This window comes from Gymnoscopelus microlampas (genome assembly GCF_963454915.1).
Source record: "Gymnoscopelus microlampas genome assembly, chromosome: 15".
NCBI classification, from domain to species: domain Eukaryota; kingdom Metazoa; phylum Chordata; class Actinopteri; order Myctophiformes; family Myctophidae; genus Gymnoscopelus; species Gymnoscopelus microlampas.
The window spans coordinates 46,693,840-46,720,266 of NC_139952.1; the positions used below are offsets into that span (position 1 = coordinate 46,693,840).

The following is a 26,427-nucleotide window of genomic DNA, read 5'->3' on the forward strand; positions in this document are numbered from 1 at the left end:
GCCTGAATAACGTGTGTTGCAGTGGCTTGATAAAGAACAAATACAGCTCTCCTTCATACTGATATGATTGACCTGTAATCACAGTAGAAAATACCACAGTGATTCTCAGATTGGGGTCAGGTGTCCTTAAGGGGGTCCCCAGAAACATGTGTTAATATAGCCTAATATAAACCCTATACATCAATTATTTGAAATAGCCGATCTACAAGCTTGCAGATCGGCTATCTAAAAAGCAATGGAGAGTGCAGAAAAGACGTGAAGAAAAGAGTGCAAGCAGGGTGGAGAAAAGTGTCAGCAAGAATGAAATGGAAGGTGTACAAGACAGTGGTGAGACCAGCTATGTTGTATGGTTTAGAGACAGACAGCTATGTTGTATGATTTAGAGACAGACAGCTATGTTGCGAATGTGCGTGCAAAGTTGTTGTTCAAAACGGGCTACTCAAACTTTAAATGTCATTCTTAGCCAATCAGGATGGAATATGAAAAATCTGAAAGACAGGTTTTGTTTAATGACTATAGAGATACTGTGTACCGATTTACGTGACGTTTGGACAGAATCTGTAGAAGTACTGTCAAAAACAATGTTTAGCAAAAAGCGGCCTCCTGGTGGCGCTATAACAGGCCCATGTGAAAACATCGGGGCAGAGGTTCTGAATTGGCATCCAGGGAGTGTGTGTGCACAGTTTCGCTGTGATCATGCCAACGGTCCTGGAGATTAGCTGGTCACAAGACAAGCTTGTAGATTGGCTATTTGCACACATGATGAACATGTATTGAACAGCTTTCTGTCTGTCTCTGTCAGTCCAAAGCCAATAGGCCTGCACATACTGTGTAATTTCATATCTCAAATAATATGAACACATACCAGGGGAGTGGTTCTCTAAGAGCTGGATTTCAACTGCAGCTTTAGCACCACACTGTCATGTTAAATAACTTTACTGATTAACTATACAGGGTCCCCAGAAAAATGTGTTAATATCTATAGCATCAAAATCAGCAAGCCACATAGACCCTATATACATCAGCCATTTGAAAATAGCCAATCTACAAGCTTGTAGATCGGCTATTTAAAAACATTAATGAAGTGAACGTTTTGGAATATTTGCATACATAACTGTCTCAAATAGGAACACACAGTATCCCCTGTCACAGTGGTTCTCAAACCTTTTAATTTCAAGGACCCCCAGTTTGATATGCATTAGACCACGGACCCCCATTTGATAACATTTTCTATCTCTGGGACCACAATCTATACTATAGAAAAAATGTGTTAACTGGACAGCGTGACAACTAATTGAGTGATAACATTTCATGTAAACATAGATTACAGCAAAGTAAAAGCTCACGACTGAAAATATGTATGGCCAAACCCTATTATTATGAGACTGTGATACAGTGTTAAAATGAGTCAATACATACAATTATGATGTTTAGTAATATTGTTCCTGCCGTTTTAAATACTGCCAACCAGGCAAAGAAATCAGACTTCTACAAGACACATTGAGAGCTTGTAGATAGGCTATTTTCGCTGCCCAACATGCTTCCATAGAAGACATGCTGGCTGCTATGGAATCCAAATTACTGACTCACCGCTGGAAGAGGGCCTCTGGGCAACGGAACCTCTCGTTGCCGATGGTGATGACCTGTCCGTCCAAGTCCAGTGCAACGTAGCACAGTTTCTCCTTGATGTCACGCACGATCTCACGCTCGGCTGTTAGGCAGAAGAGGAGAATGAGATTAGTTAACAGAAGGCAATATATAATTCATATTCTTTAACAACTTGGAATCCCAGCATGCATATTGTGGGGGAACTTAAGCCAAAAATAGCAGATCTATAGCTATTTTTGCCCAAGAGATTTTGTGTAGATAGTACAGAGCCAGCTCATGTCCTGTTTACCAAGTCTAAAGGGATTAAGTGGTTTAAGTTTGCTTGTGGTGTAAACCGCTGACAGGATGTTGAGGGGTTTTACACCTCTAGCAACAATATAACACTAAAAGCCTTCTCTAGCTGGTTTCAATGTGTGGCTGAGGAGTTTGGCTGGTTTCAAGGTGTTTTTGCCAACCTGTGGTGGTGAAGCTGTAGCCCCTCTCGGTGAGGATCTTCATGAGGTAGTCTGTGAGGTCGCGTACAGCCAGGTCTAACCTGAGGATGGCATGGGGCAGAGCGTAGCCCTCGTAGATGGGCACAGTGTGGGTCACGCCGTCACCGGAGTCCATGACGATACCGGTGGTACGACCAGAGGCGTACAGGGACAGCATGGCCTGGATGGCCACGTACATGGCGGGGGTGTTGAAGGTCTCGAACATGATCTGAATGAAGAGCTCACAATGCATCGTGTTGTGAGCTTGTAGATCTGCCATTTTTGTACGCCACCCGTGTACAACAAAGCATAATACAGGGTGAAATAGTCAGAGTAATTGATTTGATTATTTACAAATAAAATCATGTTAAAATTCAACCCTGCAGCTATTTAATTAAACTACATGAGCCAGACTAAGTCAGTTATTGTTTTTTCTAAATGTCCCCACATCTTCCTGCAAGTCCCCAGTTTTTGTTTTCTTACCTGGGTCATCTTCTCCCTGTGCCACACACAGCTCGTTGTAGAAGGTGTGATGCCAGATCTTCTCCATGTCGTCCCAGTGGTGACGATGCCGTGCTCGATGGGGTACTTCAGGGTCAGGATGCCTCTCTTGCTCTGGGCCTCGTCGCCCAGGTAGCTGTCCTTCTGGCCCATGCCCACCATCACACCCTGGAGAGGAAGAAGAAACACAAAGGTTAACAAACAGCAGGGGAGGGGGGAGAAACACCTAATCTCCATATTTTCACTTTTGTAAATTAATGCCCTACTTGAGCATGCTACAGCGTCACAAAAGTGGCATATCTGCAAGCTTTTTGCCATTTTTGAATCCTGAAAACCAATGTACTTAACATGCGAGCTTGTAGATTGGCTAATTTAACATACAGGACAAAGGTGAGACAGTCAGCAGGGTACAGCACTGCAGGGACTTGCACCCTGAAACCAGCAAAAGCTAGAAGTACTAATTGCCAGTGCTTGTTTGTGACACCACCATGTCCCTACTTGCATGTGGATACAGAAAATATTAAAAAGGCCTGTGGTCAGGGGACCCCCATGGGTTCTTAAGGGGGTTCCAGGGGGTCTCCAGAAAAATGTGTTATTATAAACATCAAAATCATCAATAAACCCTATAGTCAAATGCATATTAATTTGGGGGTCCTTCACATGAAAACGTTTGAGAACTACTGTAATAGCACACACGTATTGGATGAACATTTTATTCACATAAACAGCTTTGAGTCTCTCTCTGTCCAAAGCCTCAACTCTATGACACTAGTTGAGAGCATAATGAACACACAGCATCCACAATCATGTAGACTATACATAAAGGCCTACACATAATTAAATATCTCAAATAATATGAACGCATATGTAGCCCCCAGTCAAATTAGCCTGAACCGGCGTGCAACAGTCATGGCAATCGGGCACAGCCCAATTGGCATGACTGGTATTACGCCGGACTGGCGAGTGGGAGCCTCGGGTTCAATCCCAGCTCACTGCGTTCCATCCCTATCACAGTGGTTGTCAAACCTTTTAATTTCAAGGACCCCTATTTGAACATTTTCTATCTCTGGCACCGCAATCTATACTATAAAATCCTAACTCTAAGAGTGTATAAATGGAACCAAATGTCCATTTGGTTCCTTATTTAATGAAGTGTTTTGGAATATTTGCATAACTGTCTCAAATATGAACACACAGTATCCCCTGTCACAGTGGTTCCCAAACCTTTTAATTTCAAAGACCCCCATTTGATAACATTTTCTATATCTCTGGGACCTCACTCTATATTATAAAATCCTATCTCTCAGAGTGTATAAATGGAACCAAAAAAGGGTCCATTTGATTCCATTTGTACACCCTCAGTGCCCTATAATGTACAATAAACAAGAGCATAGGGGCCTAGACATACATAAACAGATCAGATACAGTGATTAGAATCAACATCTACAATACATTACATTGTCTGAAACAGTCCATCACTAATTTGATTTCTCCTCATTTAGCAGTATATATCATGCATGTTACGCTGAGCGGTTTACAAAAACCCCCACACACCCCAGATGGAGGTAAACATGTGTTGACCAACAACACACATTGACCCATGACCACAAAACAAACTGTCATGTTAAATAACAGTACAAAAACGGAGCTAGAGCTCTTTCCCTCAAACTGCTATATAATAACCAAGCTAAGAATATTATAAATAATATGAAATATAAAATCGGGGACTAGATATGTGTCTAGCATGGACTGTTTGTTAGCTTTAAGCAGCCTGCAGCAGCTATATGAAAACAGCAGTTACAGACAGCCCAATACACACTTATAACATCCCAGATTGATCTAACAATGAATCCACTGTACGTACATTCACCAGCTCACCAGGTTATCTGAGCACACAATCGTTAGCTTTACAGTGTTATAAACGGTCCCATACAGCCTTTAAACCCCTGAATAGACGACGCTAACGCGCTACATTTTGTTAGCACGGATTAACGCATGCCTCCCCACCCATTGACCCATGACCACAAAACATACTGTCATGTTAAATAACAGTACAAAAACGGAGCTAGAGCTCTTTCCCTCAAACGGCTATATAATAACCAAGATAAAAATATTGTAAATAATATGAAATGTAAAATCGAGGCTTTAATGGTGATCAGTGATGTCTATGAGGAGATGTGTCTTGCATGGACTGTCTGTTAGCTTAAGCTTCAGGTTACAGTCAGCCCAATACACACTTATAACATTCCAGATTGATCTAACAATGAATCCACTGTACATTCACCAGCTCACCAGGTTATCTGAGCACACAATCGTTAGCTTTACAGTGTTATAAACTGTCCCATACAGCCTTTAAACCCCTACATAAATGACGCTAACGCGCTAATTTCACTAGCATCTCCTCCTTTCAACAAATAAGAGCCTTAAACTCAGCTAAATATATATTTAAAATCATATTAAATATAGCATCGTCGTCCTTAGGGACTAGGGAGTATATACTGATCAATGATTATGTCCTATTGGCACAATTGGAGCCATTTAAACGTCTGTTTACAACGTTAGCACAGCATCCGCCCTTGGTCATATAAAAAAAAAGAAACATCTGGCAGTTTAAACACACAATGTTACATGTGTTAAGTGCCGTTTTGAGGCGTTCTGTGGAAAATAAAAGGCACCTTTACCTGTCTGCTGCTGCTGTCTGACAGCTGTGTTCCGTCAGCAGAAATAACGGAGCAGAAATAAGACTTCCGGTTGACGATCTCTTCAGAATAAGAGTACCCTCTAGAGTAAAAAGAAACCATTGAAAACCATTGAAAAACGGTTCATTTGCACATTAAAACTATAAATTAAGCATTTAAACGAAGCTAGAAAACACATATTATGTATATTTGTAATAAAAAAAGTGTTTAACTGTTTTAATAACATAAAAAATGTATCTAAATGGATAAATGCTGTTCACTGGAGTGCATAGACTTCACAAATTGGGCGCTGGACACGAGACAGGAATTTGTGGCGGCACTTGTGACATACGCACGCGTTCAGGGAGACCCCCTCTACAACGCCACACTCTCCGCTAAGCCAGACAGGTGTATTTGGAAAAGTGGCGGGCCGTCCAGTGAGGTCAGGGGTCAGAAAACAGCCATTTTTAGTGCATAGACTTCACAAATTGGGCGCTGGACACGAGACAGGAATTTGTGGCGGCACTTGTGACATACGCACGTGTTCAGGGAGACCCCCTCTACAACGCCACACTCTCCGCTAAGCCAGACAGGTGTATTTGGAAAAATGGCGGGCCGTCCAGTGAGGTCAGGGGTCAGAAAACAGCCATTTTTAGTGCATAGACTTCACAAATTGGGCGCTGGACACGAGACAGGAATTTGTGGCGGCACTTGTGACATACGCACGCGTTCAGGGAGACCCCCTCTACAACGCCACACTCTCCGCTAAGCCAGACAGGTGTATTCGGAAAAGTGGCGGGCCGTCCAGTGAGGTCAGGGGTCAGAAAACAGCCATTTTTAGTGCATAGACTTCACAAATTGGGGCGCTGGACACGAGACAGGAATTTGTGGCGGCACTTGTGACATACGCACGCGTTCAGGGAGACCCCCTCTACAACGCCACACTCTCCGCTAAGCCAGACAGGTGTATTTGGAAAAGTGGCGGGCCGTCCAGTGAGGTCAGGGGTCAGAAAACAGCCATTTTTAGGGCATAGACTTCACAAATTGGGCGCTGGACTCGAGACAGGAATTTGTGGCGGCACTTGTGACATACGCACGCGTTCAGGGAGACCCCCTCTACAACGCCACACTCTCCGCTAAGCCAGACAGGTGTATTTGGAAAAGTGGCGGGCCGTCCAGTGAGGTCAGGGGTCAGAAAACAGCCATTTTTAGGGCATAGACTTCACAAATTGGGCGCTGGACACGAGACAGCTATTTGTGGCGGCACTTGTGACATACGCACGCGTTCAGGGAGACCCCCTCTACAACGCCACACTCTCCGCTAAGCCAGACAGGTGTATTTGGAAAAATGGCGGGCCGTCCAGTGAGGTCAGGGGTCAGAAAACAGCCATTTTTAGTGCATAGACTTCACAAATTGGGCGCTGGACACGAGACAGGAATTTGTGGCGGCACTTGTGACATACGCACGCGTTCAGGGAGACCCCCTCTACAACGCCACACTCTCCGCTAAGCCAGACAGGTGTATTTGGAAAAATGGCGGGCCGTCCAGTGAGGTCAGGGGTCAGAAAACAGCCATTTTTAGTGCATAGACTTCACAAATTGGGCGCTGGACACGAGACAGGAATTTGTGGCGGCACTTGTGACATACGCACGCGTTCAGGGAGACCCCCTCTACAACGCCACACTCTCCGCTAAGCCAGACAGGTGTATTTGGAAAAGTGGCGGGCCGTCCAGTGAGGTCAGGGGTCAGAAAACAGCCATTTTCAGACCCCCTCTAAAAAAAATGTTTTTGAAATAGTGAAAATAGACGATTAGCATGCAGATATACGTCAGAATCACTTGTCAGTGCACATTTATTTATATTTATTTATTTAACAGGGACAATGCACATTGATCAACATGTCAGTTATTCACGTCCATGTAAATGAGCCAGAGTTGGCTAATTTTCATCTGTAGTCCCTGGGCAGGCTGTTAAAAAAGTGCTATAGTTATCCATACAAAAAGAGACATTGTCAACTATACAAAACAAGTAGACATAGTACAATACAGTAAAATAGGAGGAGACACATCAGTGATTAATGGAGGCGAAATTTACTCATGATTACAAATTTGGTTAGCTTTTAGCCATCTTTTAAGGTTGAATTTAGTTAGAAAGTTGTTGGTCTCTCTTACTTCGGTAGGAAGACTGTTCCAGTGATGGGGGGCTCTAACAGAGAAGACTGTTTTACCAACACACTCCGTCTGAATGGTACCTCACACAGTCTCCTCTGGTAGTTGCCCTTGTTGATCTGTCACCACTCTCCCTTCGCTCTATGAACTGTTTTAGTGGTGGAGGTGCAAGCCCATTTAAAACCTTAAAATGAGACAGGCATCTGCAAAATGTTTAAAGCTATCAAAATTAAATAAATTATACTTTTGAACTATACGGCAATGGTGGTAACGGTTGGGTTTTTGATCAAGTGTTTTTAATGTCTGTTTGTAAAGTGATTCTATGGGTTTGAGAGTTCTTAGATGTGTCTGTCAGTGCATTGTGCAAATAACATTGTGCAAATAAGTGTCAATTGGTCACCTGGTAGTACCAGGTGACACTTTGCCGACTGGGACTGTACGTGTGGGACTGGGACTATTTTAAAATAGTTAAAATAGGCGATATACTGTACAAGCTCACAATGTGATTTACAATTTAGGCATTTAGGCATTTAGCAGACGCTCTTAATCCAGAGCGATTTACAGTAAGCAAGGTAATACATCAAATGCATAGAAATAGTAATCTAGGATCATACTGTATGTAAACCAAGAATCATCAGTCTAACAGCTCCCTATCCCCCCAAAAAAATCTATAATCTCTACATTGAAACTATTCAAACTATAGGATGCCAGGTCAACAATGGCCTGGCATCTGTCTACATAACATGGTATCTAATTACATTTTAGCCTTTGCATAAGCCTGCAAGCCTGCAATGCGTTGCTATCTTGTATTTTTGCACATTTGCCACTGCTGCTACAGATTATCATACATGTTTTAAGAGGTTTATCATACATGCCATTCCATCTGTACTTTCATTTTATTTCTGTTATCTATAATTCTAAAAAGATATTGGTTGTGTTAGCACAGTCTCTGTAGAAACAGCCCCAAACATTTCACTGCTTGTACCTGTATTGAGTAAGTGACAAATAAATCCCTATTGATTCTTGTTCAGATTAGTTCCAGAGTTCTCTTTGAAAATGTCACACATTTTGAAATGGCTCCACATCCATTACCTGATAGAAGAGAGTTTCAGATTTTCATGGAACTTGGTAGAAATGATCTCTAGGCTGCCCTATAAAAATGGCTCAAGGTCACAATCATAGTCACAGTCAATGTTACATCAGTCATATCTCAGGAACGGAGAGAGACACAGAACGAGATGTTGGTGTGTGCCTTATAATGGTATTGAAATTTTATACTGATGTCAAACTGGGAAACTGAAATAGAAGCAAGGCTTGTCCATAGCCATGTCTGTTTTGTGGGAGTATCCACACATATCTATCAATAACTGGTCAACGCAACAGTACTGTATACACAGAAGATGCTTTAAAACTTCCTGATGATATTCTGTGGCACTTCCTGGGACTTGCATCCTCTTCCAAAAAGCCAATGAGTAGGTTTGATTTATTATGGAGTCATAAGGAGGTGACATCAATAGAACTTTTTAAAAGGTATTTTATTTAATTTGATAGGTGAAGTCACAGCAGTAGATTGGCTAATTTCAGCATGCAACCAAGTGTAAAATGTAGCATTACGACGCCATCAAGGCCTGCCAAAATACATTTTTGACGACAAAATCAACTGTAGATTTAGTCGACTTTTCCAAATACACCTGTCTGGCTTAGCGGAGAGTGTGGCGTTGTAGAGGGGGTCTCCCTGAACGCGTGCGTATGTCACAAGTGCCGCCACAAATAGCTGTCTCGTGTCCAGCGCCCAATTTGTGAAGTCTATGCACTAAAAATGGCTGTTTTCTGACCCCTGACCTCACTGGACGGCCCCGCCATTTTTCCAAATACACCTGTCTGGCTTAGCGGAGAGTGTGGCGTTGTAGAGGGGGTCTCCCTGAACGCGTGCGTATGTCACAAGTGCCGCCACAAATAGCTGTCTCGTGTCCAGCGCCCAATTTGTGAAGTCTATGCACTAAAAATGGCTGTTTTCTGACCCCTGACCTCACTGGACGGCCCGCCATTTTTCCAAATACACCTGTCTGGCTTAGCGGAGAGTGTGGCGTTGTAGAGGGGGTCTCCCTGAACGCGTGCGTATGTCACAAGTGCCGCCACAAATAGCTGTCTCGTGTCCAGCGCCCAATTTGTGAAGTCTATGCACTAAAAATGGCTGTTTTCTGACCCCTGACCTCACTGGACGGCCCGCCATTTTTCCAAATACACCTGTCTGGCTTAGCGGAGAGTGTGGCGTTGTAGAGGGGGTCTCCCTGAACGCGTGCGTATGTCACAAGTGCCGCCACAAATTCCTGTCTCGTGTCCAGCGCCCAATTTGTGAAGTCTATGCACTAAAAATGGCTGTTTTCTGACCCCTGACCTCACTGGACGGCCCGCCACTTTTCCAAATACACCTGTCTGGCTTAGCGGAGAGTGTGGCGTTGTAGAGGGGGTCTCCCTGAACGCGTGCGTATGTCACAAGTGCTGCCACAAATAGCTGTCTCGTGTCCAGCGCCCAATTTGTGAAGTCTATGCACTAAAAATGGCTGTTTTCTGCCCCCTGACCTCACTGGACGGCCCGCCATTTTTCCAAATACACCTGTCTGGCTTAGCGGAGAGTGTGGCGTTGTAGAGGGGGTCTCCCTGAACGTGTGCGTATGTCAAAAGTGCTGGCGCCAACAGCCGTCTCCTGTCCAGTGTCCAGTATTGTCTGAAATTGGCACTTTTCTTACGTCAGGCCGCACTGGGCGGCCTGCCACTTTCTTTTTTTTTTACAAATTATCTCTCAAATGTTCACCAATATTCTCTACTGGTCTGTATCCATTTTCTATCAAGTTTAGGGGCGCTCAGTTATGGAGAAGTACACACACACACACACACACACACACTAAAAATGTACTAATATTTCTCTATCTTTTTTTATGCTGTGTTTCCATGTTGTATATATGTTGTTAAATAATATAAATTTGTAATATTTTTTTTCTGATTACTTTTGTATTTGTATTGTATTTTAGTTTTTAAATACGTGAGATCAACTTTATAAACCCCAAATTCTTCTCCTTTTTTTTTATCTCGCTTGCACTATCTACTATTATTATTTGTAGCATATTTTGTGGTCTCTTTTATCATTGTTTATTTGCTTCTGCAATAAACAATATTATATCATCATCATTTTCCAAGAGTGACCTGGCCTAGAGTCATCATTATTACAACAATGGACAAACAATACAAAAACAATACATATATGTAACACACACAAATCAATATCCAGTTAAAGTGCAAAACAGTGCTAAGTGCACATTTAATGGGGGTCAATAGCCAATTTCAAACTGGAACAACCTGGCACTTAGAAGTGATCTAGTATAAGCCATTTAAAAAGACATAATGTACATCATAAATGTATTTTTTAAATACAATTGTGTCTTTCTTTTTTAAACTTGCCACTTAGAAGTGTTTTAGTATGAGCCATTTAAAAGGCATACATCATAAATGTATTTTTAAATTAGATTTGTGTCTTTTAAAAAACATAAAAAATTCACGCTCTTATTTTGAAGGCAACCGGAACCCTTATTTCTGCTAGCTCGAAAACCGGAAGTCCAATTTCTGCTGACGGAACGGAGCTTCTGACGTGTTGTGGTGCTATTTCCTGCTTTCCTCTTCTTCGTGTAGTGAAAAAGGGATCTGGGTACTGTGATTGGTTGAACACCTCCCGTGGGGGAACGGTTAGCATGCTGCTAAGGTAAAACACTATATCATTTTTCGTAACGGTTCTACGTAAAATCAACCCTTCTGGGGTTAGCGACACGTTTCGCGTTATAACCCCGCTAATTTACATGCCTTGTATAGGTTTTAGAAACGGGTATTAACCGTGATATAGTGTAATAATGTTTTAATCCGAACGTAAACAATCGCCATCTTGGCTACTGTTAAACTGCTTCCGGTTCAGGTGACTAAAGGGTGCGTTCGAAAATGCAGCACTGAGAGCACGGGCGCTCGCCGGTGTATGTTGCGTGCTTGTAGATCGGCTAAACTTTTACAGACATAAGTTCTGGCTTAAATGAAGCCTTAGAAAAATTCTACCATGTTATAGGACTACACTGTTGAATGTATGGGGTGATATAAACATCCTGTTCTTTTATAATAATTAAAATAAATAAATAAAATTAAAAAAATAAAAGTGGTTAAACCTTTAGCTGAAGCATTAGAAAAATTCTACCATGTTATAGGACTACACTGTTGAATGTATGGGTGATATAACCATACTGTTCTTTTATAATAATTAAAATGAATACATTAAATTAAATAAATTAAAACCCATTAAATCTATAGCTAAAGTATTAGAAAAATTCTACCATGTTATAGGACTACACTGTTGAATGTATGGGGTGATATAACCATACTGTTCTTTTATAATAATTAAAATAAATAAATAAATTAAATAAATTAAAACCCATTAAACCTATAGCTGAAGCATTAGAAAAATTCTACCATGTTATAGGACTACACTGTTGAATGTATGGGTGATATAACCATACTGTTCTTTTATAATAATTAAAATAAATAAATAAAATTAAAAAAATAAAAGTGGTTAAACCTTTAGCTGAAGCATTAGAAAAATTCTACCATGTTATAGGACTACACTGTTGAATGTATGGGTGATATAACCATACTGTTCTTTTATAATAATTAAAATGAATAAATTAAATAAAATAAATTAAAACCCATTAAATCTATAGCTAAAGTATTAGAAAAATTCTACCATGTTATAGGACTACACTGTTGAATGTATGGGGTGATATAACCATACTGTTCTTTTATAATAATTAAAATAAATAAATGAAATTAAATACATTAAAACCCATTAACTCTATAGCTAAAGTATTAGAAAAATTCTACCATGTTATAGGACTACACTGTTGAATGTATGGGGTGATATAAACCCCCTGTTCTTTTATAATAATTAAAATGAATAAATAAAATAAAATAAATTAAAACCCATTAAATCTATAGCTAAAGTATTAGAAAAATTCTACCATGTTATAGGACTGCACTGTTGAATGTAAGGGGTGATATAAACCCCCTGTTCTTTTATAATAATTAAAATAAATAAATAAAATGTAAACTCATTAAATTCATTTGTCTTTATAAACAGCTGAGAGAGTGGGAGGATCCGAGAGTGCCGTTGAAATCATCGACTTGACACCTGACGATGAAAACGGTAAATATATTTTTTCTTCTTTTCTATTCTGAATTTTGATGATGTTGTCTTATTTAATTAATTTATGAATCAATCATCTACAGCTACTACAACCTGGTCTCTGAATGGTCCGAATGGGCGTCCAATTGAAGTCGTAGACCTGTCATCGGCTGATGAAGCAGGTAAATATATATATATATATATATATATATATTAGTTTTAATGTTGTAATGTGACATTCTAATTTATAAGTATGTAATATTTTATTTATTATTAATACGTTTATTATTACTTTTCACAATGTATTAGGGCCTTCTGGAGCTACATCGAATGATCATCCCCCTAACGCGGCAGGAGGCCAAGACCCAGGCGCAGCCCGACCGCTGCCCAAAGACGTCGGCATAGCCCTGATGACAAACATCACCTACGGGTATTTTTACCACCACGTCACAAGTACACGTTCTCCAGCGGAAGCGTTGTCTGAAGGTAATTTTCACACACAAACACACACACACACACACACACACACACACACATACTCTGCTGTCTAGTAAAGCCTATAGTTAAAAAAACTCCTCTCGCTCTTTTCAGCGGGGGTGCGCTCTGACCCATTCCTTGATCAATTCTACAATACGGCCGGTGATCAATACTTCTTCAACTGTGTCGCACACGAATACCTGGCGCTGTTAGCCGCGTTCCAAGGGTTCGATCCAGCGGGTGTTATCAACTCCGATCTACTTTGGCTAAAATCCAGGTTTGCCGATGGTCTTTACAGACGTTCTCTCAGTGACATACCCTAGGCATCTATAGGAGGGCCATCTTTGATGATTATGGCTTTGAATTGGGTATGCGTGATGTAGCGGATGTGAATTGTGATGAATAGTGGAATCTATATCCTAGTCATATCGTGAAATAAAAAAATAAGAAAAACTTCTGTGTTGAATATGGATACATCTACGGCTGAGACGCCATTATCTCTGTTAAACCAAATGATCAATGAGTTATCTGGTAATGCACCTCCTAGTCTACCATCCCCACAGCCACCCCTCCCCACAGCTAGCCCCCCCGTCACACGTCCTGCTGTCCCGGCAGAGGTATTTTTACCCAGTGCTAGTCAGCTGGAACATGTAATAAACAATTTCCATCTACCTGACAGCCCCCTAACGGTGTTAAACCAAATGGTTAATCAGTTATCTGGAAATTCACCTCCCCGTCTACCATCCCTACAGCCAGCCCTCCCCTCAGCCAGCCCCCCCGTCACACGTCCTGCTGTCCTGCCAGAGATATTTTTACCCAGTGCTAGTCAGTTGGAACGTGTAATAAACAATTTTCAACTATCTGACACGTCCTCATCAAATCTGATGGACGACGATCCCATGGAAGGAACATCTTCTGGATCTAGGCTAATACCTCGTAACAGGTCAGAGGTCAGGGAGATAACGGGTGGGGGTGGTAGTGTTTCTAATAGTGATGCTGTGACACCATCATCTACAAGTAGAAATCCATCAGAGGACACCTATGGTGTATCATCTAATGACACGGTGATCATTCAGAGGCCTCGGTTTAATAATATAGAAATCAGACAAAGGTTATCATTCCCTCAACCTGATAACTTTGTAGATTTTGCAGAGTTTTATGCACATGTGACAGGGGGGTATCACGACGCTCTTTTTAATGCTTTACAAGCCATCCAACTGCAGCATGCTGATGATATTATTCAGGTAGAATTGAGAGCCGACACCTTACAAAATGAGGTGTCGACAGTTATGCGTTATGGTGAAGCTGATCTATCTGAATTAGATGATTTACTTAATCGGTTACTGCAAAGTAATTTATCAGTTCTGACAGACCAGAGTCTAGAAATCGTTATTCAGACTATCAGGGCCCCGAGTGGTGGTGCCAGACGACGATTTGATACTCTTTTAGACAGTGAAGTGTTACCAAAATGCCGGCAACACTTAAATACTTTTTATAATCAAAACCAAGCATGTTTTGCCATCTGTGTAGCCTCTCTAGTTCATCCGGAAAAGACACATGCAGATTGTGTTAGACTTGGAAAGTATCTACATGTAAAAGCGGGCTTAAGTCTAGACAGCCCTGTGTCATTTAAGGAAGTTATTAAGTTTGAACATCTCCTGGATTGTAAAATAGTCATTTATTACCGAACGGAGGGTCAAAGCAAACTTTCCACATTCCAAACACATCCAAGTCCTAAAGCTACAACGTTTTATCTCCTGTTACATCAAAAACATTACTATGCTATCCGAAATATTAAAGGTTTACTAGGGGTGGATTTCTTCTGTTCATTCTGTCATAAAGGTTTTTCCAGCCAGACAGCCCATTGGTGTGATAAATATTGTCGTGTTTGTTTCTCAGATTGTAAGAGTGACATGGGTTTTGTACACACATCCTGCAGTGACTGTAACAAAATCTGTCAAAATAGCTTATGTTACCAGAGACATAAAGAGAAGACCATGTGTTCTCTACTTAAAACGGAGTCTACCATCTGTCAGAGATATAAGAAATGTCTAAAGTGTAAAAATAATTACTATATAACGCCTAAAAACCCTAAGCCGCATGCATGTATTGTTAAAAAGTGTCCAATATGCAAACAATCCGTGCCAAGTCCTAAAAAGCGTAGTTTGGTTGATGGTGAAACCGCGGCCGATGTTCATCAATGTTTCATGCGTCAAAAACCACGCAAATCAAATGTGGAACAAAACAATAAAATTGTATTTTTTGATTTTGAGACATCGCAAAGTAACGGTACACATATTCCTGTTTATGTCCATGCTGTATCTTATGATGGGGTATCGTATTCAAGCGAGGGGGTGAACTGTCATAGAGATTTCATTAAACACTACAGACAGCAAAGGTTTAAAAATACAACTTTCATCAGCCATTTTGCGAGAGGCTTCGACAACATTCTCATATTAAACGCGTATATAGCCGAAAATCAGACACCTAGCATAACGGCCCAAGGAAGTAAAATTATCTTACTGTACGATAAGACATATAGGCTGAGGTTTATAGACTCCTTTAGCTTCCTCCCCTTTGCGTTAAAACAATTCCCCAAAGCGCTCGGCTGTACAACTAAACTTAAAAAGGGGTATTTTCCACATTACTTCACCGATATATCAAAAAAAGGTTACAGAGGTCAATACCCTGCGGCTCGTTTCTATGGACCGGATCAGATGTCGGTCCTAGATAGGGGTGAATTTTATCAATGGTATGAACAGGTAAAAAACGAGATATTTGATTACGATGAACAGCTTAAATCTTATTGTCGGACTGACGTCTTAATTCTGGCTGAAGGTTTTAAAAACTTTCGTAATGAATTTATAAAAACTACCATGGTCGATCCTATTGACAGTGTAACAATAGCCGGGGCTGCTTTAAACGTGTTCCAAACCAATTTTATTCCAAAAAATACCGTGGCCATCCCTTGTCCAAACAATTATAGGCGTCAGCAGAAGAATTACTCGCATGTCAGTATCCAGTGGCTAGAATTTATCGCAAAAACCCGTAACATTTTCATTGAGCACGCCCTCAATACCGGTGAGAAACAATTTGGCAAATACTACGCCGACGGTTTTACCGCTAGCTATGGCGGCCGGATTTTTAGTTTCCTTGGGTGTTTTTGGCATGGATGCTCCAGATGCTTTGACGCACATGAGCTCTCACCTTTACACGGCGTCCCCTTTGAGGACTTGTACTCTGACACCATGCACCGATTAAATAAAATAAAATCCACTTATAACATTGAGGTGGAGAGTATTTGGGAGCATGAGTGGAATCAAATGAAAAAAGAAAATGAACAAGTCAAATATTTCATGTCGCAATATGAAATCCCTCCCACTCTAGTACCGCGTGATGCCCTCTACGGCGGGAGAACATCAGCCATCCGCCTGCGCTACAGCGCCCAGCCTGGGGAGACTATACATTATGTAGATTTTACAAGCCTTTATCCATATTGTAATGCTACATTTTATTATCCAATAGGACATCCGACCATTTTATTTCCCCCTTATCAATCCACTCCTGACCAGTTTTTTGGCTTGATTTTCGCCAAAGTCTATCCCCCGCGTGGTCTATTCATTCCTCTTTTACCCTGGAGAAACTCTCGGGGGAAACTGGTCTTCACCCTCTGTTGTAAATGTGGTGAAAATAACAATCAGGACACCTCCTGTGACCATACGCCTGAAGAGAGAGCTCTTACCGGTGTGTGGTGTTCTGTTGAATTTAACTTAGCTCTAGAAAAAGGGTATGAACTAGTGGAGATTTTTGAGGTTTGGCATTTTCCCGAGAAATCTAACACATAATTCAAAGAATATATTCACACCTTCCTTCGTGAGAAGCAAATGTCCTCTGGATATCCCTCGGATGTGATTGACGAGGAAGGCCGTGTAGAATACATTGAGAATTATAGAAAAAAACAGGGTATTTTACTTGAAAAAGATAAGATCGAAGTTAACCCCGCTAAAAGACAGATAGCTAAATTACTCTTAAACTCTCTATGGGGTAAGATGGCACAGCAGTCAAGACTCTTGAACAGTAAAGTTATTAATAAACCAGAAGAATGGTTTAAATACCTTTTCTCCAGTGTGTTTGATGTTTCAAATTTTCACTTTGTCAATGATAATACAGCCTTTATCCAGTATGCCCCCAAAGACAGCAGTGTCATGCCTCCTGGCGAGGTTAATATTTTTCTCGCCATATTCACCACCGCCTACGGTAGATTGACTTTATTTGACCAATTAGAAAGGCTGAATCATCGTATTTTTTATTTTGACACGGACTCTCTCCTTTATGTGACTAGACCTGGTGACACCTACCATCCTCAATTAGGCAATTATCTGGGTGAGTTGACGTCGGAATTAGATCCTGATGATCATATTGTTGAATGGGCGTCCGCGGGGGCTAAGACATATGCTTATCAAACAAAGAAAGGTAAAGTCTGTGTTAAGGCGAAAGGTATAACCCAGAACTATGAAAACGCCCAATATGTTAATTTCGATTCAGTCTCACAGCTGGTAGAACATTATATCCAAGACCCCACCCGCCAACAAACTATTACTACACATTACAAGAAAATTGTCCGCGATACTAAATCATTCACACTGCAAAATAAACACAGAGAAATCAGGTTTAAAGTGATTTTTGATAAAAGACGCTTATGTCCCGACGGCACCACCCTCCCCTTTGGTTATTAAGACATTAAAAACTTCTATATAGATTTATGACGGTCTGACCTGATGTTCTCTATATTAGCAGTTTCAATGTATGTGGGCATAATTGTATTCAAAATGTTGTAACCATACATGCTATGAATTGATGTATTACAACGACTGTATGTAACATAATTATCTGACTGTGATTTACTTTAATAAAACTCAGCCTGGAAGACGGGTGAAATTAAGGAAAATTGTCTTGTGGATAAATTTACTTTACACTAATAGCTATCTTTTCACTTGCTATATTTCGTGCTTAAGGAAGGACCTTCCATCTTGTATCGGGGCAGAAATGAATGAAGTAACTTTTGACCCTAGATTTCAACTACCATTTACCGCTTTAATAGTCGGGCCTAGCGGAAGTGGTAAAACTTATTTTGTGAAATGTTTACTAGAAAATATCAACCATGTATTTTCAAGACGTCCTGATCGTATTGTTTGGTCCTATACAAGTTACCAGCCTCTGTATGATGACCTGATAAAGAATGGTGTCAATATAACCTTTATCGACGGGATTCCAGAATCGTTTAAAGATGAGCATCTTTTTCCTTCCAATCAGCACTGTTTATTAGTGATCGATGATTCGATGGATGTAGGATCAAACCATAGCGAATTAATGAAAGCGTTCACCCAATACAGACACCATAGAAACTTGACTGTTTTATATTTACTGCAGAATCTTTTTAATCCTGGTAAATACAGCCGCACGATAAGTTTGAATACAAATTATATGGTGCTTTTTAAGAACGTTCGGGATAAAGCCCAGATAAGTATATTAGCACATCAGATGTTCCCTGGAAGAAAGGAGTTCTTTTTACAATGTTACAATGATGCTACAGCAGACGCCCATGGCTATTTATTAATAGACCTGCGTCCTGAGTGCCCAGAACGGTTTAGACTGAGAACAGGAATGCTACCAGCCGAATGGCCTGCTGTTTATATATCTAAAAAGTGACAGTTTCTAACATGTCGGAACGCATAAAAAGAAATCTCCCGATCCTCAAAGCCCTACTTTCATTGGGGTTGAAGGAGCGCAGATCATTTTTGTCTCATAGCTCTGAAGATTTCATTCTTTCTATATGTGAATTAGCTTTAAATGTGTTAAAAGGTCACATACCTTTGAGAACGACTCAATATACCAAACTGAAGAAGCATAAAAAGTGGATTAAACTGTTTGCTGACAAGAAAAGTGGGGTGAAGAAGAAGCGAAGGGTCATAGAACAGACGGGCGGTGCTTTTATATTACCTCTAATAGCTGCTGCTCTGCCACTTCTTACCAGTTTATTTACGGGGCGTAAGTAACTCAAGTATGAGTACTTTCAATAAGATGTTGTTAATTTCACCTCAAAATCTCAATCAACTTGTTCAGAAGAACCATCAATCTGAAACCATCAGCTCATCAGCTCAATCAGATTTAGAAAATAAAATGCTAAATTTGCTGAATCAACATGATATCAATGCTCACGATAAAGTGAGGCGTTACAATGAATTATTACAACGGTATCTCAACCTTGTACGGAAGACGGAGCAGGAAGACGTTGAAATTGTTTTGAAAACACCCCAGGAGAAAGAACAAGAAGTGGTTGAAGCACCGGTTGATGAAATTGAAGAAATCATCCGCAATGTTCCACAACGCGCTAAAAGAAATGTCGGGTATATTTTACAAAAGCTTCAAAAATCTGATGCTTTAAGCTGGGGTCCATCAGGGGAGGTTGTCATCAAAGGAAATCAAATTAGAGGTTCACACATTCTGGATTTGATGAGAGGTTTATCACAGCCACGGACTAGTAGCGTTAATATACCGACCGGGTGGTTGCCTTTCCTCCATGTCATATCAGAATTAAACGTTCCGCTTTCAAGCATTGCTAATGGGCATGCTAAAAAACAACTTGAAGAACTGAAAAGGGCAGCATCATCTCCCGACGTCCAAAACCCCCGGCGAAAAAAGCAAAGAGAAACAGTTTTGGGGTCTTCTGCTATGCAATCTACACCTATACAACGTGTTAATGACAATTCTTCATTCTTTGATACACCATCTACACCTGACCGTCTAACATACGAGGATTACCCTACACGTTCCAATAGACTCCGGCTCTCCTGGACATGGTTGAATTTCCCCCGTTAATACCCTCTACAGCATGTTTATTCTTTTAATCAATAAGTATACTGTAACACAGAGATGTTTTTCAATAAAGGAAAAGTATTTATTGGTTTAAGAGAGAGTTTGTGTTAATTATTACACAGAGATGATTCAGTTGATACAATGTTTTAAAGTACAATACTTTTCAATAATATGATAGCATATATTCATATATTCAAACACTTATAACAACCATTAAATAGTTTCAGAGAACATGCATTTTGGGTATACACGGTGCCAGGTTTTAGACTTCAAACACATTTTCTATATTTCTTGACAAAGTTAGTCACCAGAACATCATTCTTTTTTAAATTATCTGAATAGAGTCTCATGGCTTCCTGGAATGATAGTCCTTTAAAACGCTGGCATAGAAAAAATATCACATGAGCACCGCATGAAGACGATAACTCATCTTGAACTTGATTTCTGTTATAACGTATTTCAGATCCATAGCGTGATAAAGTGTTGATGAAGCTTTTAGGATAGTATTCGTAATTCGGCGGATGTCCGAAAGAGTCGAAAAAAGAAACATATCCCGCTTCACGTTCTATGATCAGGCCGACCCAATGTTCACCTTCACGGTTCTGGTCGTGAGTGTTGACTACTAGATATGTCGGACGTGTAGTGATTTTTGGAATTAAATCACTAGGCCACACCCCTCCAAAAGCTTCACCTAGAAGCGGTTGTAATATAGATCCGATCTGGTGGTTGTTCATGTTTTCATTGATTAAAAATCGAGCAGAATCTGTCTTTTAGAGTTTATTTCTAAGATAGAGTCATAGCACGAGTACACTATAAGACTCATTGTCTTAGCTAGTGGTGTCCTGAACCTGATGTCCATACGACAGGACCCGGAAAGAGTCGGGGATACTACCTCAGAGTCCAGTTCACCGTCTCGGGAGAGATTTAAGACAAAGAGAGAATATCCATTTTCAAAATCTTCACGGTCAATACATATCGGTGAATCTTTAAGATGTCTGTTGGTGGCTAGGAAGATATTGTAAAACTCTCTAACGCTGTTGTTACGGGCAAAATTAGGCTGGAACGGTTTACTAGGTATATGATGTCCATTCACACTCAAGGTCAGATATTCTAGATCACAATGTTGAAACCTGCAGAAAAGAAAGAAACGATTATTTTCCTCATACACCGCCAGTATTTCTATTTATTCAAAACAATAAAATATCCTTATATTTGTATAATAGTACCTGAAAGGGTTCAACTCGCGTGCTCCAACAAAAGCGCTGTGGTCCACCAATCCGATCACAACATATCTTGGCAACCGTCCGAGAAATAAATTATCCTGACCACAAACTCTCGATTGGGCCGGTAGGGTGTAATTTTTAACAGTAATACGGCTAAGAGGGTACAAGGCATTAGTTTTCAGCAGAGCGGCTGAATGCCCTAGCATTACAGCCGGGCTGACTTCAATTTTTTTCACGAAAAGTGATGCCGATATAATCTTTAATTCATAGTCTTTGTCAGCACCACACATCAAGCTAAATGTGCTTTTAGCCTTTACAAGTTTCACCCGGATGTCAACGTTGTTAAGAAGTAGTCTTTCTGTAAAGAATATGTCGCTGTGTAAAGGCCCTAACAATTCAAATTCCTTTGAACGTTCACAAAACTTTGAGCGTTTGATAAGACCTTTATTTGGACCGTCGTCTGCCATATTAATAGAATCCAGATCCTTTACATCCTTATAGAACAAGCCTGCAGAGAATTGACTCTTCAAAGTCTCTCCGGAAAAATTGAGCAGTGTTTCTATAATTGATCTATAAGGGTGTGTAGCCGATGACGAGCTGATTAAGACATCATTGAGAGAAATGTCTAGTTGGGAGAATATGGTGTTTAAGGGGTAATTGATAATGCTGCATTCATCATCAGCCCCTAGATTCCCCCCACCAGCCTTGGTAATCTTAAGACGTGTATAAAGAAGTGTGTTGTTTAAATCCAGGTACATACTCCCCGCACCGGGTATCATAAAATCCAGAACTTCTTGATCGTTAATGGAGTTTATGGGCGTGATCTCCACATAGTTGGTTTGATCTATACTCAGCTGCGTGTATGGGGCCTTAAACAGGTCGAGCTCAGATTTGGTGCACTCGGCAGAGAGATAATGGCTTTGCGACATCTTGAATTAAAAAATATCCAGTCCTTGGTCCCGTTTTGCAGGTCTTCGTTTCTTTCGTTTGTTTAAAACAGTTCTCCGTAGACGCTTACCCTTCTTACGCTTGCTAGAGGATAAACCGGTCTGAGATCTTTTTCTCCTTTTATACGTGTTGGCCGCTAACGTGGATATAGACCTTTTGCGTTTTCTACGCGATAACTGTAAAAGCCCAGATCCTTCCTGCTTAGGCTCCGAGCCTTTCATCAACCGACTCGTTACAGAGCTAACAACATCTGAGGCCATACCCTTTACGGCGGTCTTCAAATGTGGTTTAGCAATAGCCACACCCCGTTTAAGAAAAGGCATGACAAATCTAAAGGCCCGGCTCAACATGGAGCCTAACCCTCGTCCATAAACCATTGGAGCGCCTGCGAAACCTGGAAGCCCGCTGCCAGCTTGGTTTACATAATATGATACAAATCTTTGTGGGTCCATCTTGGCTTCTTTTTTGTAGCGGTTCTTCTTTTTTAGAGAATCGAGTTTGTTACAGGGCGAAAGTGTAACTTGCAGACAGTCTTACCATATGCGAAGTTGATAAGACGGTTCAAATCTGATTTTAGTTCTACGTGTATGTCCTGTATTCGTTGTTTGTTAACACGTGCGTAATGAAGACGTGAGTAATCAATAGTAACCTGTAAGAAAATGTAATGGTGTTTATATATCACTTCTCGCCGGGAAATCACATGCTATCAATAGGGTATAAATCATATATCTGAATCAATTACCTGATCCCCGTAATCACCGCTGCATTTGACGATTCTCAAAAGAGGCACCAAGAATTCGCCAACATTTTGAGCCTCGATGATATTAGTATATACCATGAAATGATATTGGCCTGCGCGTATATCGCACGGTAATGGAGCATAAAATCTTTCCCATATTCTATACCACGTGTCTGGTTCAAATCCCAGCATGTATGCCAATGGTGCTGGTACTTTTATAGAATATCGTTCACGACCATGGAATTGAACTCTTTTTTTGATATCACTATAGGATAATTGAATTTCTATACCCGTAGTAGTGAATTCTTCATTCATTTCTTTCACCAGCTTTTCTACGCTATCATATCGACCCGATTTAATTTTTTGATAAATCGGTGGCAAGTCTGGTGATTCGTGATCAAGAACGTCATACGCGCATTCCAATGAGTTAATGTTATCTACACTATTAGTATATGATATTTCGGCTAGTGCCACCTCATACACGCCTTGTAATTCTATAGGCTGCGATAGTGAAATCGTAAAGTCAGCGTTATTATTCAAAGGATAAACGTGATGACAGGCATTGGACGGGAGTGTCACGTAGAAACTTTTTCTATCCTCCATGCTTCAGGCTGAATGATCTTTCCCTAATTAAATTCAATGATCTACATCATTTCTTTTTAATCTCTTTTTTCTTCTGTAAATCTATGACATCTTTAGCAGCTATCCAAGAATCAAAGCGTGATGGCCAACCGCGCCAGCGCACCAAGACCATCTTTACCCCGTTCCTAATTTTTTTATCTATAATTTTCTCTAAATTAAAAACTGTGCTTTTAGAAATCTTCACCCTTTGCAACTCTTCTTCATAAAATGTCCCTTTAATTACTTCCCCGTTTAAATCTCGTAACTTGTAAACTACCGGCACCCTAGCTATACATTCTGTAACGATGAAATATTCATCTGTGAAAGATTGCTCATACATTTTATCAAAGACTCCTCGGTATTTGGATATTCTAACCATATCCCCCTCTTTGAATTTATAAACGGGTAATTCTTTCTTTAAAGGCATAGACCCATATAAATTCTCAAACACCTCTGCTGTCTTTTCAGGGGTAACCTCGACAGGTTTCATTTTGATACTGCTATGATAACTGTTATTATAGCTATGCACCAAATCTGGGAGTATATCTAAATACCTATGGGTATTCTTAGCTGTAAAATAACGCCACATACGATCTTTAAGCGTTTTATTGAATCTCTCCACCGTTTGAGCTTTTAGATTACTGGCTGTCGCAAAGTGAATAATTTTATTGGATTTCATTAGACGATCAAAACTCTGATTAAAGAACTCTAAACCTGCATCTGTCTGGAGTTTAAATGGTACTGAGCTTTCGTTTAGAACAGAAGCAAATGCACGTGTTACTTCTACTCCTGTCTTATTTTTCAAAGCCCTCACGTATGCTTTTTTAGAGAAAATATCTATCACTGTGAGTAAGAACTTGTAATTATCATTGTATTTAGATAACGCGGTGAGGTCTACGAGATCGCTTTGGAATTGATATAACGGTCTCGGTGCAAACACCTTATTTCTAGGAAAGGTCTTCCGAGCTCTTCGGTGTAAAGTATAAGCTTCTTGTCCTGACAACCAATCCTTCACATGTTCAGGCTTAGGTTTTTTCCCGGTGTGATCCTGAACCGCCTTTTGGAGTCTTTCCACACCCCCATATGACCCCGGATCTGAGGCGTCATAATAAGCGGTCTTCATTACACGTTCAACCTTCTTTGAAGACATGGTGTTAGTGATTGTAGGCGTATGGTATTTTCTTATATATATATATATAAAATATCTGTTTGGAAAACCTTAATGACATACTCGGACTCTGTTACATCTCATATTTGTATTTATTTTATTTATTCAACATCTCAAAAAATGGTTATATATGCAAGAAAGAGATTACAATGTTTTTAAAACACGAAATAAAATCATAACCCCCTTTTCCTCAATAATCAACGACTGTGACCTATCGAGTATATGGTCAATATCCACACTATCACCGTTGATCAACATTTTTAAAACTATTGCATCCGTTAACAAAGTGTAAAAACAGAAAAGGTGAATTATTTGAAATTGTGGAAGGAATATTATAGCATTCAAAATGAGGTACACACATTTCTCAAAATCACAAGCATTTGATAAATCTTCCACCATTTGACCCCAGTTGTGTAACATGCCATTCTCTCTCACTATCGCTGCTATCTTTTCAAAACGTGATACACCTTCGGATCTGACTTTACAATGTGTGTTATAGAGTGAATCATCACAGACTCGATTGGCTATTACATGTTTTAATAACGACGAGATCTGACATGTCAGAAAACCCTTAAAGATGTATCTGGCAAACACTGTCAAGCAACCCCCCATGGTCTTATCAGTTCACAGCTTCTGATCCTTCTTCTCTAGACTCCTGCATCCAGAAGGTGAGAAATTCGTCCAGCGAATCTTTTTTCTCCTTGTCTTCACCCACCAGTTCTGTCAGGGTTTCGTTGATCTTTTCTTGGATTTCGGCAGTGTTTTTTAGCTCAGAAAGATATCCTTCACATACCCCTTGGACCCTGCTAGCTGAAACCACAACCCCCTGAGTTTCCAGAACACGGAGGAGTCCGGGAATAAAACGATCGGTCCAGATTTTTTTCACCAGCTGTTTGAAATGGTTGTAGATGTAATAGGGAGGCATCGGGTACAGGCAATCATGCTGCGTCTGGCTCGGGTGATCCGTTATACAACCATAACAATCTTCTTTCATCTGTTCACCTAACACTATCGGCAAGACCATGGCGATGGCCGCCTTTATAGTGTCGAGGAAGACAGAGCCGAACAGGCCGTCTGGTTGATCCATTGTTAGAGTCGAATTTAAAGGTGTGGGGATAGCCTTTGTGTCAACAGATTCTGACCCCTTCAGAGGAGAGGGCGCCATTCTTGCGTAGCCACATGGCTGCTCACCCTCAAAAGCCCCGGTGTAGAAAAGTGGTTGGTCCGCCTCAAAAGAGCCATCAAACACCAACCGGCGTACGCAATCATCCTCCGGGTAGAAAACAGGGGTGCAAGGTGTTGGTGGCCCGCCGTACAACAGCGAGTAGTAACTCTGCTCTTCCAACTCATCAAACCGGGCGTCTTCACAGTATTCACCAATGCACGCCATGTTGAAAAGCTATGTCGTCTGCTTCTCTAAACAGCCTCAAGTCTCTCATATATAGCATTAAAAAAGGGGTGGAGCTAAAACATGCCGGATCAAACAGGGTCAGACTGGTATATAGCATTAAAAAGAGGGTGGAGCTAAAGCAAGCCGGATCAAACAGGGTCAAACCGGTTCTAGTTTGAACCATCCTTTTCAAGGTCTTCATCCACCCCAGTCTTTACAGGATGCAACTTGAACAGGGTGGATCCGCAAGGTGCGCCTGAATCCACACACTTCCGGCTCTCAAAACTTATACGACGCCTTTTCTTAGGAGGAGGAGACTCCATCTCCCCATCGATGTTTAT

General features: G+C 40.7%; 1 pseudogene across 1 annotated transcript; it reads right to left on the reverse strand.

Moving 5' to 3' along the window:
- Positions 1 to 1,586: 1,586 nt before the first annotated feature.
- Positions 1,587 to 22,149, reverse strand: LOC311061824 (actin, cytoplasmic 1-like; annotated as a pseudogene). Its single transcript has 4 exons — positions 22,012 to 22,149; positions 2,565 to 2,750; positions 2,064 to 2,354; positions 1,587 to 1,711 (listed from the first exon to the last, which is right to left on the reverse strand). The product of its transcript is annotated as an actin, cytoplasmic 1-like (transcript).
- Positions 22,150 to 26,427: the final 4,278 nt, after the last annotated feature.